A 12,694-nucleotide genomic window follows, 5' to 3' on the forward strand; every position below is an offset into this window, starting at 1 on the left:
TGACAAGTAGCCCATAGCGCTGATAGAGAACATAAGCAATATGGTAAACTGGTAAGCAGCAGCATTTCAGCGTAGGTTCTTATGTAAGGAGACAAGATGGTGACCATGAGTGGTCGTACCAGCAAATCTAAAGGAAGATATGCTTAAAGAGGAGCATAGTCATGTTTTGTCGGGTCATGAGAGTGCAGAGCAATAACTCGGAGCTTGCAGAGATATTACTGACGAAAAGGAAACAAAAGTGCCGTCGATCAGATTGTCAGTAATTGAGTGCAGTGTGAGCAACAGGCAGATTAAGTAAACACTAGTACTGTTGCAAAGATTGCCAGAAGCTGAGGAACCATTTTGATTTATTGGGGTGGATTTGTTGGGACCTTTTAACCAAATTCTATCAGGGAATGGAAGTCTGTTGACTATGATAGACAATTCCTCTCGTTACATCGAGATGGTGCCAATGCCAGGCCAGGAGGAATTCAGTCATGCAAGCGATGGTGAAAAAGTGGATGTTGAACATTGGTGTGCGAGACACAAGTAATAACGGAGCAATGAACGAGCTTTGTGTCGGAACTGATGGAGTTTTTTTGGTTATTGAGAGTGAAAAAATTAGCTAATCCACTTTTTCCGCAAATGGAAGGACACAGCAGGTTCGTCGAATGATTGAATGGATGCTTAGTTACTACTCACACCATAAGGACAGAGATGCATATTTATCTTTCGTGGTGAGTGCGTATAATTCGAAAATACATGGCCGCACTCGGTTGTCACCATTCGAAGTTGCGTATGGCAGAATGATGCCATCGCCATTCGAAATGCTTAAGCAGCAAAGCACCAGGAACGCAAAATCAGTACGAGAATTTACAATAGCCTTGAGTGAAGTTTGAAAGAGGGTCCAGAAAGCATACACCATGGCACTAGATCGGCAAGAGGAGGCAGTAAAGCACACGAACGTTACCTCAATACAAGGTTGGCCAATGGGTGAGGTTGTTGAGTCCATGTACTTCGAAACGGAAACAAAAGTGTTTGTGACATCACACCGGGGCGAGTAGTGAGGGACAGAAACCACGTCACCTGTAAATGTGAAGCTACAATTGCCATAGACATCACCGATCATATATGTTGGATGCTTCTGATCCTTTAAGGGTGTGCCAGAATCGATCCCAAGAGGAATATTGGTAGGAGCAAAGAATAAAGAAATAAAAATAAGGAGCCAAAGACTGAGCAATAGGTGGATGAGGAAGAGGACCACATGTCTCAGGTACTGTATCCTTCAACTCAGCACTTCTCCTTAAAAACATTACAGTGTCTCAGTACCTCAGACCATAATAACCCAATGGGCAAAGCTCTAGGAGAGTGCGTTAAGGAAATATTATTATATGAAATTTGTTTTTTGATTCATGTAAAACATTGTTTTGTAACGTAATATTGGTATCGATCAGGATTCAAGCAAAGAAAAGTAGATGTCTCTCTTTTAAACACAAAGAATATTTTGTAAAATATACGAAAATATCAGTGTATTTTCTTTATAGCACGATTAAAAATATAATGATAATGAATAAATTTATTTTCAACAAATAAAATCAAAATATAAGTAAATGACAATACATTTATTGCTGTTCATTTTGAAATATAGATCAAAATGCGGATAACTATTAATGGGCAATCTTTTTTGAATACAAAATATTGAACAAAATACGAAGAAGTGTTAATGGTTAGGCTAGTTTTGAACACAGACCACTGTTCGGAACACAAACAATACAAACGTGTGTGTATGTGTGTGTGTGTGTGTGTGTGTGTGTGTGTCTTTTTTAGCAAATAATGTGTTTGTTCTGTCAAGTCGCTCATCAAAATACAAGTACATAATAGTGGACATGCTATTTCTGGACACAGAACACTGATAATACATTGCTTCTTACACTTCAGGTAGTAATATATAACCATAACAGTTCTTCACTTTTTGAATACACAATTAGAGTCTTATTGTCACAAGTAAAAGGACAAAATTTATATCTGATGTGTTTGCAGCTTTGCCTGGACCTGCTACAGCTTGGTGTAGATATAGATTGATCCCGCGTTTTTAACTTCTTCACAATAGCCATGATTGTTATATTTGGTTGCAATCGTTTCCTGACTTCAGTGTACAGAGCAACAAGAAGTTCTTCTTGGTTTCTCGAGTACTATTCATGTCTTGTGAAGAGCATTTGTTTTCCACTTTGGACTGATTTCTTTCCACAGTACAAAATCTGTAAGCAGTACTGTTACCAATATTGTAAAATAAAATTACAGTCCAACGATTGGTTTTTTTCTTGCACGCATATGCCACTAGTCGAGCGTGTCGACTGCCTCTTTCGTGGCTTTGTAGTATAATATTATTTTTGTCTTTTATTCTTTCCTGTTGCTTATTTCCGTATTTTGCGTTGTACTCACCAGTACAGTGTTATTTTTCTTTGAATTGTGGGATATTACTGCGGTACCTTTCGTGAAGTAGAATTATGTACTGTGGACGTCTTTGCATGATAACTTAGTCATTTCTCTCTTGTTTTTTCAAACTGTACCCAACATTGTAACATTTCTTTTGAGAAGTGCTTTTACCACAAAATAGGATGTAAAAAACCTCTTAGCTCATGTGTCAGATACCGAAAACACGTAAACGAAGGTTTACCTCGCATGCTACGCCAGGTGGTTTTCCTGTGTAGATTTGCGCTTACAGAGTATACTGTCGGGCAGTGTCCATATCTTTATCCTGTACTTGGCCAGTGCGCTTGGAATGTATTGCTCGAATAGAGAGCGACCGCTGCAATCCACTAGCTGCTCTTCAGCAGTTACGTTTGTTCCAGGATTAAATAATTGTGCAAGTATTTTCACCCAATTTTGCTATAAGTCCCTTATGGGTGGTTGTTTGTCGTTTCCCCTTCGCATCCATTTATAAGATTTTTCATCAAAGCCTCACACCTGAGAGGCGAAAGAATATCCTTAGTGGCACTGTAGCAGGGAAAATTGCCCTTCTGGTTCGTGGATCACATAGGCTGCTTCTTGAATCCCCAAACGATTTATAAACACCAGCAAGCAATAACACGTCAGTATCTGCTACTAATATAATCTAATCTAAATCATCTTATTTGTCATCGTGCATTCTTCAGCGCTCAGTATGTCAATTACAACACATTACTGCAGAGAATTTTCTTCAAAATCACTTGGAGAGCAGATTCGATTCATTTGCTCTGGACGTAGCGCGTCTGGTTGGACAAGGAGTTTCTTTCACTATATTTGCACTGGATGCCCTACAATGATGAGGAAAGGGTACCAAGTTCAAAGTGATGTTGTTATCTTTTGATTGAACTAACTCTACAGATGGCAAATTGTCACTGTTAACCTCATTGTCTGAAGCAGAGTCTTCCGGTTCTGATGAAGGGTGAATGGTGTCTTCCCTCGGACGATTTTCTACTTCGAAAATATCCTCCCACTATCAGACGTATTGCCTATTGCTTCTAATTGGCTTTCAGATAGACGATATTTTGCCATGATAGCAGTACACCAATATCTATTAATAGAGCTAGAAAATTACGTTTTCCTTCAACAGTCAATCAGACGTAACTGATTTCTTATTCTCCCAAATTTACATTTTCAAGAATATGGAGTCCATAACACTACCGGTTCTTACTGTATTATCTATACACCGATAATGTTGTTCCTTTGGAAGGATATTTATTTGACTTTGATTGTATGTAATGATTATGATATCGGACTATTTTCGTTTCTCGAAATATTACTATGAACAGGAACCAATAGCAGAACAAACGGGATTCGAACTGAGATTCTGTATACATCTACATGGATACTCTGCAAATCACATTTAAGTGTCTGGCAGAGGGTTCATCTAATCCCCTTCACAAGTCTCTATTATGCCAATCTCGTACAGCGCGCGGAAAGAATGAACACCTATACCTTTCCGTACTAGCTCTGATTTCCCTTATTTTATCGTGGTGCTCGTTTCTCCATATGTAGGTCGGTGTTAACAAAATATTTTCGCATTCGAAGGAGAAAGTTGGTGATTGGAGTTTCATGAGAAGATTCCATCTCAACGAAATACGCCTTTCTTTTAATGATTTCCAGCCCAAATCCTGCATCATTTCTGTGACACACTCTCCCAAAGTTCGCGATAATACAAAACGAGTTGCCTTTCTTTTAATTTTTTCGATATACTCCGTCAGTCCTATCTGGTAAGGATCCCACACCGTGCAGCAGTATTCTAGAAGACGACGGACAGGCGTAGTGTAGGCAGTCTCCTTAGTAGGTATGTTGCATTTTCTAAGTGCCCTGCCAGTAAAACGCAGCCTTTGGTTAGCCTTCCCCACAACACTTTCTATGTGTTCTTTCTAATTTAAGTTGTTCGTAATTGTAATACCTAGGTATTTAGTTGCATTTACGGCTTTTAGATTAGACTGATTTATTATGTAACGGAAGTTTAACGGATTCCTTTTAGCACTAATGTGGATGACCTCACACGTTTCGTTATTTATGGTCAACAGCCACTTTTCGCAATATTCAGAGATTTTTTCTAACTCGTTATGCAGTTTATTTTGATCTTCTGATGACTTTATTAGTGGATAAATGACAGCGTCATCTGCAAGATACCGAAGACGGCTACTCAGATCGTCTCCAAAATCGTTTATATAGGTAAGGAACAGCAAAGGGCCTATAACACTACCTTGGGGCACGCCAGAAATCACTTCTGGTTTATTCGACGACTTTCCGTCAGTTACTACGAACTGTGACCTCCCTGACAGGAAATCGCTAATCTAGTCACATAACTGAGACGATATTCCATAAGCACGCAATTTCAATACTAGCTGTTTGTGTGGTACAGTGTCAAAAGCCTTCCGGAGATCCAGGAATACGGAATCTATCTGAAATCCCTTGTCAATAGCACTCAGCACTTCATGTGAATAAAGAGCTAGTTGTGTTTCACAGGAACGATGTTTTCTAAACCCATGTTGACTGTGTGTCGGTAGACCGTTTCCTTCGAGGTAATTCATAATGTTCGAACACAATATATGTTCTAAAATCCTGATGCATAACGACGTTAACGATATGGGCCAGTAATTTAGTGGATTACTCCTACTACCTTTCTTGAATACTGGTGTGACCTGTGGAAATTTCCAGTCTTTTCATACGGATCTTTCGTCGAGCGAAGGTTGTATATGATTGTTAAGTATGGAGCTAATGCACCAGCATACTGCGAAAGGAACCTAATTCGTACACAGTCTGGACCAGAAGACTTGCATTTATTAAGTGATTTGAGTTTCTTCACTACTCCGAGGATATTTACATCTATGTTACTCATGTTGGCAGCTGTTCTCGATTCTAATTCTGAAATATTTACTTCGTCTTCTTTTGTGAATGCATTTCGGAAGGCTGTGTTTAGTAACTCTGCTTTGGCAGCACTGCCTTCGATATTATCTCCATTGCTACAGCGCAGGGAACGCATTGATCGTTTCTTGCCGCTAACATACTTCACATACGACCAGAATCTCTTTGAGTTTTCTGCCAGGTCTCGAGATAAAGTTTCGTTGTTGAAACTGTAATAATTATCTCGCATTGAACTCCGCGCTAAATTTCGAGCTTCTGTAAAGGATCGCCAATCTTGCGGGTTTTGAGTCTGTTTAAATTTGGCATGTTTCTTTCGTTGTTTCTGAAACAGTGTTCTAACCCGTTTTGTGTACCAAGGAGGATCAGCTCCGTCGTTTGGTAATTTATTTCGTATAAATCTCTCGATTGCTGCCGATACTATTTCTTTGAATTTAAGCCACATCTATTCTACACTTATGTTATTAATTTGGAATGAGTGGAAATTGTCTCTCAGGAAGGCGTCAAGTGAATTTTTGTCTGCATTTTGGACAGGTATAATTTTCGCTTATTTTTCGAGGATTTGGGGATTACAATATTCAATCTCGCTACGACAACCCTGTGTTCACTAATCCCTATATCGGTTTTGATGCTCGTTATTAACTCAGGATTATTTGTTGCTAAGAGGTCAAGTGTGTTTTCACAACCGTTAACTACACTCCTGGAAATGGAAAAAAGAACACATTGACACCGGTGTGTCAGACCCACCATACTTGCTCCGGACACTGCGAGAGGGCTGTACAAGCAATGATCACACGCACGGCACAGCGGACACACCAGGAACCGCGGTGTTGGCCGTCGAATGGCGCTAGCTGCGCAGCATTTGTGCACCGCCGCCGTCAGTGTCAGCCAGTTTGCCGTGGCATACGGAGCTCCATCGCAGTCTTTAACACTGGTAGCATGCCGCGACAGCGTGGACGTGAACCGTATGTGCAGTTGACGGACTTTGAGCGAGGGCGTGTAGTGGGCATGCGGGAGGCCGGGTGGACGTACCGCCGAATTGCTCAACACGTGGGGCGTGAGGTCTCCACAGTACATCGATGTTGTCGCCAGTGGTCGGCGGAAGGTGCACGTGCCCGTCGACCTGGGACCGGACCGCAGCGACGCACGGATGCACGCCAAGACCGTAGGATCCTATGCAGTGCCGTAGGGGACCGCACCGCCACTTCCCAGCAAATTAGGGACACTGTTGCTCCTGGGGTATCGGCGAGGACCATTCGCAACCGTCTCCATGAAGCTGGGCTACGGTCCCGCACACCGTTACGCCGTCTTCCCCTCACGCCCCAACATCGTGCAGCCCGCCTCCAGTGGTGTCGCGACAGGCGTGAATGGAGGGACGAATGGAGACGTGTCGTCTTGAGCGAAGAGAGTCGCTTCTGCCTTGGTGCCAATGATGGTCGTATGCGTGTTTGGCGCCGTGCAGGTGAGCGGCACAATCAGGACTGCATACGATCGAGGCACACAGGGCCAACAACCGGCATCATGGTGTGGGGAGCGATCTCCTACACTGGCCGTACACCTCTGGTGATCGTCGAGGGGACACTGAATAGTGCACGGTACATCCAAACCGTCATCGAACCCATCGTTCTACCATTCGTAGACCGGCAAGGGAACTTGCTGTTCCAACAGGACAATGCACGTCCGCATGTATCCCGTGCCACCCAACGTGCTCTAGAAGGTGTAAGTCAACTACCCTGGCCAGCAAGATCTCCGGATCTGTCCCCCATTGAGCATGTTTGGGACTGGATGAAGCGTCGTCTCACGCGGTCTGCACGTCCAGCACGAACGCTGGTCCAACTGAGGCGCCAGGTGGAAATGGCATGGCAAGCCGTTCTACAGGACTACATCGAGCATCTCTACGATCGTCTCCATGGGAGAATAGCAGCCTGCATTGCTGCGAAAGGTGGATATACACTGTACTAGTGCCGACATTGTGCATGCTCTGTTGCCTGTGTCTATGTGCCTGTGGTTCTGTCAGTGTGATCATGTGATGTATCTGACCCCAGGAATGTGTCAATAAAGTTTCCCCTTCCTGGGACAATGAATTCACGGCTCATGAACTAACTGCTCGAAATAATTTTCAGAAAATGCGTTTAGCACAATTTCGGATGATATTTTATGCGTACCTCCAGAATTGAATATGTATTTTTTCCAACATATCGAGGGTAAATTAAAGTCACCACCAACTATTATCGTATGAGTCGGGTACGAGTCTGAAATCAAACTCAAGTTTTGTTTGAACTTTTCAGCAACGGTATCATCTGAACTGGGATGTCGGTAAAAGGATCCAATTATTATTTTATTCCGGTTGCCAACAAAGACCTCTACCCATACTATCTCACAGGAAGTATCTACTTCAATTTCGCGACAAGTTAAACTCCTTTTGACAGCAACCAACACGCCACCGCCAACCGTGTTTAGCCTACATTTTCGGAACACGGTTAGTATATTCGCAAAAATTTCAGCTGAGCTTATATCCGGCTTTAGCCAGCTTTCAGTGCCTATAACGATTTCAGCATCAGTGCTTTCTATTAGCGCTTGGAGCTCTGGTATATTCCCAACACAGCTACGACAATTTACAACTGTTATACCAATGGTTCCTGTATCTACGTTCTTCCTGCACCCTTTGTGACTGAAGCCTTACTTGTATTTTCCTCTAACCTAAAAAACCGCCTAGTCCACGCCACACAGCCCCTGCTACCCGTGTAGCCGCCTCCTGCGTATAGTGGACACCTGACCTATTCAGCGGAACCCGAAACCCAACCACCATTTGGCACAAGTCGAGGAATCTGCAGCCTACACGGTCGAAAAACCGTCTGAGCCTCTCATTCAGACCCTCCACTCGGCTCTGTACCAGAGGTTCGCAATCGGTCCTGTCGACTATGCTGCAAATGGCCAGCTCTCCTTTCATCTTGCAAGCAAGACTGGCAGCCTTTACCACTTCTGTTAGCTGCTCGAAACCAGAGAGAATCTCTTCTGATCCAAAGTGGCACACATCATCGGTACCGACGTCAGCAACCACCTGCAGTTGGCTGCACCTTGTGCTCTTCATGGAATTACTCCACCCGGTATGCACACGGAGTACATATTGTTTTTCTTACCCTTGCTGTCAGCCAAGTCCCTAAGGGTTCCCATAACGAGCTTAACGTTGGAGCTCCCAACGACCAATAATCCCACCCTCTGCGATTGCTCGGATCTTGTAGGCTGAGTGGTTTCTTCTGAAACAGGACAGGCGACAGCATCTGGCTCAGCGACAGTGTCAGCCACAGACAGGACCTGGAACCTGTTTGTCAGACGAACCTGGGAGGTCTTACTTGTGGGCCGCCTGGGAAGTCTTTTGCTGCGACCTCCCACTCGACCACAGGTGAGGGGTCGGCCTCAGTGCGAGCAGTAACTGGGTTGGCCACCGGTGAGGACCAATCGGAGGACTCTGAGGTGCTGGACGTCCGTTGGATCCCCACGGCCGGCCGACAACAGCGGTGCTCATCCACTGCAGCTTAAAGCTGTGTAACCGAAGCCATCACAGCCTGAAGCTGATAGCGAAGTGTCACGAACTTGGCTCGCATCCGCACATAACAATCGTAGTCCCTGACTGTGAAAAACTAAACTATTCAGATAAACGGACTATCGGCACGTGCTGCGAAGCTCTACTGTAGACCCTGAAGAAAACGCACGAACTGTGTCTAGTAATACACAGATATTCAAAAACCTAACTACCGAAGCACTATAGTGAAACTAAATAATTTTCCCCTGATATGTCACAAAATCGGTTTATTTTCTGACACAAACGAAAACGCGAGAGCTGTGACTATTAGATCTAAAATTTACAAGCAGAAACACAAGAAATTAAACTATTAAAGCACACAGATGAAACAATAAAATTAGCTCCCGGTTAGGAACTCGTAAATGACACAAAAGCGTTTACTTATCTGTTGCTGCGTCTGTCGCGGTCGGCTACTGCTGTCTGACTAATCACATATACATATAAGGAAACGGGCGCTGTCTAACTAGTCAATGTTGTACCAAGTACTACTCTTATTCATAAAAACAGTTAACTATTGTTATTTACTTCACTTGATACTGAAATTCTGTTTTACAAATAAGGTAGGCGGCAGTGGCGCAATATAGCAGACAATGTAACAGCGGTTTGGTAAGAGCAATAGAGAAGAAATATTAAACGTTTTGGCAAGAGCTGGCACTTAATAACACTATCTGTATGTTATATTACGCTGTTAATGATAATTACAAATAAGTGAATAGTAGCACTGATGCATTACTAAGTTGGGAGAGAGGTTCTTTTATCATGTTAATAATGGGAAAAATACTGTCACTGAAATGATTTTCAGATAATACACTCCTGGAAATTGAAATAAGAACACCGTGAATTCATTGTCCCAGGAAGGGGAAACTTTATTGACACATTCCTGGGCTCAGATACATCACATGATCACACTGACAGAACCACAGGCACATAGACACAGGCAACAGAGCATGCACAATGTCGGCACTAGTACAGTGTATATCCACCTTTCGCAGCAATGCAGGCTGCTATTCTCCCATGGAGACGATCGTAGAGATGCTCGATGTAGTCCTGTAGAACGGCTTGCCATGCCATTTCCACCTGGCGCCTCAGTTGGACCAGCGTTCGTGCTGGACGTGCAGACCGCGTGAGACGACGCTTCATCCAGTCCCAAACATGCTCAATGGGGGACAGATCCGGAGATCTTGCTGGCCAGGGTAGTTGGCTTACACCTTCTAGAGCACGTTGGGTGGCACGGGATACATGCGGACTTGCATTGTCCTGTTGGAACAGCAAGTTCCCTTGCCGGTCTAGGAATGGTAGAACGATGGGTTCGATGACGGTTTGGATGTACCGTGCACTATTCAGTGTCCCCTCGACGATCACCAGAGGTGTACGGCCAGTGTAGGAGATCGCTCCCCACACCATGATGATGGGTGTTGGCCCTGTGTGCCTCGGTCGTATGCAGTCCTGATTGTGCCGCTCACCTGCACGGCGCCAAACACGCATACGACCATCATTGGCACCAAGGCAGAAGCGACTCTCATCGCTGAAGACGACACGTCTCTATTCGTCCCTCCATTCACGCCTGTCGCGACACCACTGGAGGCGGGCTGCACGATGTTGGGGCGTGAGCGGAAGACGGCGTAACGGTGTGCGGGACCGTAGCCCAGCGTCATGGAGACGGTTGCGAATGGTCCTCGCCGATACCCCAGGAGCAACAGTGTCCCTAATTTGCTGGGAAGTGGCGGTGCGGTCCCCTACGGCACTGCGTAGGATCCTACAGACTTGGCGTGCATCCGTGCGTCGCTGCGGTCCGGTCCCAGGTCGACGGGCACGTGCACCTTCCGCCGACCACTGGCGACAACATCGATGTACTGTGGAGACCTCACGCCCCACGTGTTGAGCAATTTGGCGGTACGTCCACCCGGCCTCCCGCATGCCCACTATACGCCCTCGCTCAAAGTCCGTCAACTGCACATACGGTTCACGACCACGCTGTCGCGGCATGCTACCAGTGTTAAAGACTGCGATGGAGCTCCGTATGCCACGGCAAACTGGCTGACACTGACGGCGGCGGTGCACAAATGCTGCGCAGCTAGCGCCATTCGACGGCCAACACCGCGGTTCCTGGTGTGTCCGCTGTGCCGTGCGTGTGATCATTGCTTGTACAGCCCTCTCGCAGTGTCCGGAGCAAGTGTGGTGGGTCTGACACACTGTTGTCAATGTGTTCTTTTTTCCATTTCCAGGAGTGTATATCCTCTATTCTGATTGTTCTGATTACTACCTGTTTCTAAAGGAACATTCACTTAATTATACTGTATAGCTCAAATGAAACATGTGGTGTTAAAGCCTGTGACAGTTTGAACTGTGCTAGCCACTTACTTAAAATTGCATACCTAATTTCTAAAAATAAAAGCTGCATTTCTTTACTAGTGTTACTGTAATATATAATGCGTAATTGGCTCAACAACTGGCAAGAGGACACACAAAATATTATACAAACTAACTCAAATATTAAATGACTATTCAGTTAATGCAAAAATGAGTAACATTTAATTATATATACATGAAAATAGGAACACTGTTGCTTACACACCTGCATGGTAATAATTTCTCGTGCTGACCTTTCGGGCTTATTTGCTAGTAAACTATTCTGAACAATCCCAGTATTATTCATGTAACTGTAATACTGTACTGGGATTTCAATAAGAACAATATTTTAGCAGAACATTTCAGATTATCTCTTCGCAAATATACTTTGGTGAAACTTTACCTAACATTTCATGAAGTAGGACACGTAGAGAACTTCGCAAACTAGGCTCAATGAATAATTATGAAATTTACTACTGTACAAAAGTTATTAAAATTTTGTTGTAGAAAATAATTACTTCTCACGGCAATAAAAAAGGATTCTTGGGAACACTGCAGCACTTGGAAAAGAATCCTACGTCGGTAAATGACTAGTTATTAAATATGGGTCTTCGCCACAATGTTTAAAACAAATAGCATTTTTATCTGTATAAGAAAACAAAAAACTGGTCCTTGGAAATATAAAGTACTCAGATGATAACTCGATACAAATGTGGTGGCTGTGGCGATTTTCTGTGGCTACGAAATGGCAGCAAAAGTACCCATGACTCTTCGTAAATAACAAGCTCAGAAAACTCTGGTCTTATAGCCGAATTTTAGTAGTACAGAGCTAGCCAATGTATGACATTAGTAATGAACCAGACTGCTTCCACATCTGGGGATAGACTATATAATCATGGTGCTCTTCTTGCCTCGTTCAGGGCTCAAGATTTGACTCATAACCAGCTAGTACTTCTTGCCACAAAAGAGATTTGTAGGTCTACCGCCAAACGCTACTATTCCGTCCGAGACAGTTTCGTTCCAGAGGGACTCACCCATATCTTTTACATGATTAAAAACCATATTCCTACGCGTGAACTAGTATTACAGGAAAATTTTTAGCATTTCCATTCTTGTAGAGAAAGTTATGTTTAAAATTACGTCCACAGACTAATTACATTGGAATTAATGGACATAAATAATGAATAAAATATTTACATAGAATTACGTCAAGGAACATGGTTATACATATGTCACATTAAGTAAAAACAAATAAAGAAGTTCTGAGAGATGATTGAAATTGGTGTTACACATGCCCCATGATTCAGTGATGTTTCCTGTTGCGGATACATCAACGAAAGATATCACAAAGAATGACAGGTGTGTGAAAAAAATTGCAGATACAAAAAAAACAACAAAAAA

The sequence above is a fragment of the Schistocerca gregaria genome, chromosome X (genome assembly GCF_023897955.1).
Source record: "Schistocerca gregaria isolate iqSchGreg1 chromosome X, iqSchGreg1.2, whole genome shotgun sequence".
NCBI lineage: Eukaryota > Metazoa > Arthropoda > Insecta > Orthoptera > Acrididae > Schistocerca > Schistocerca gregaria.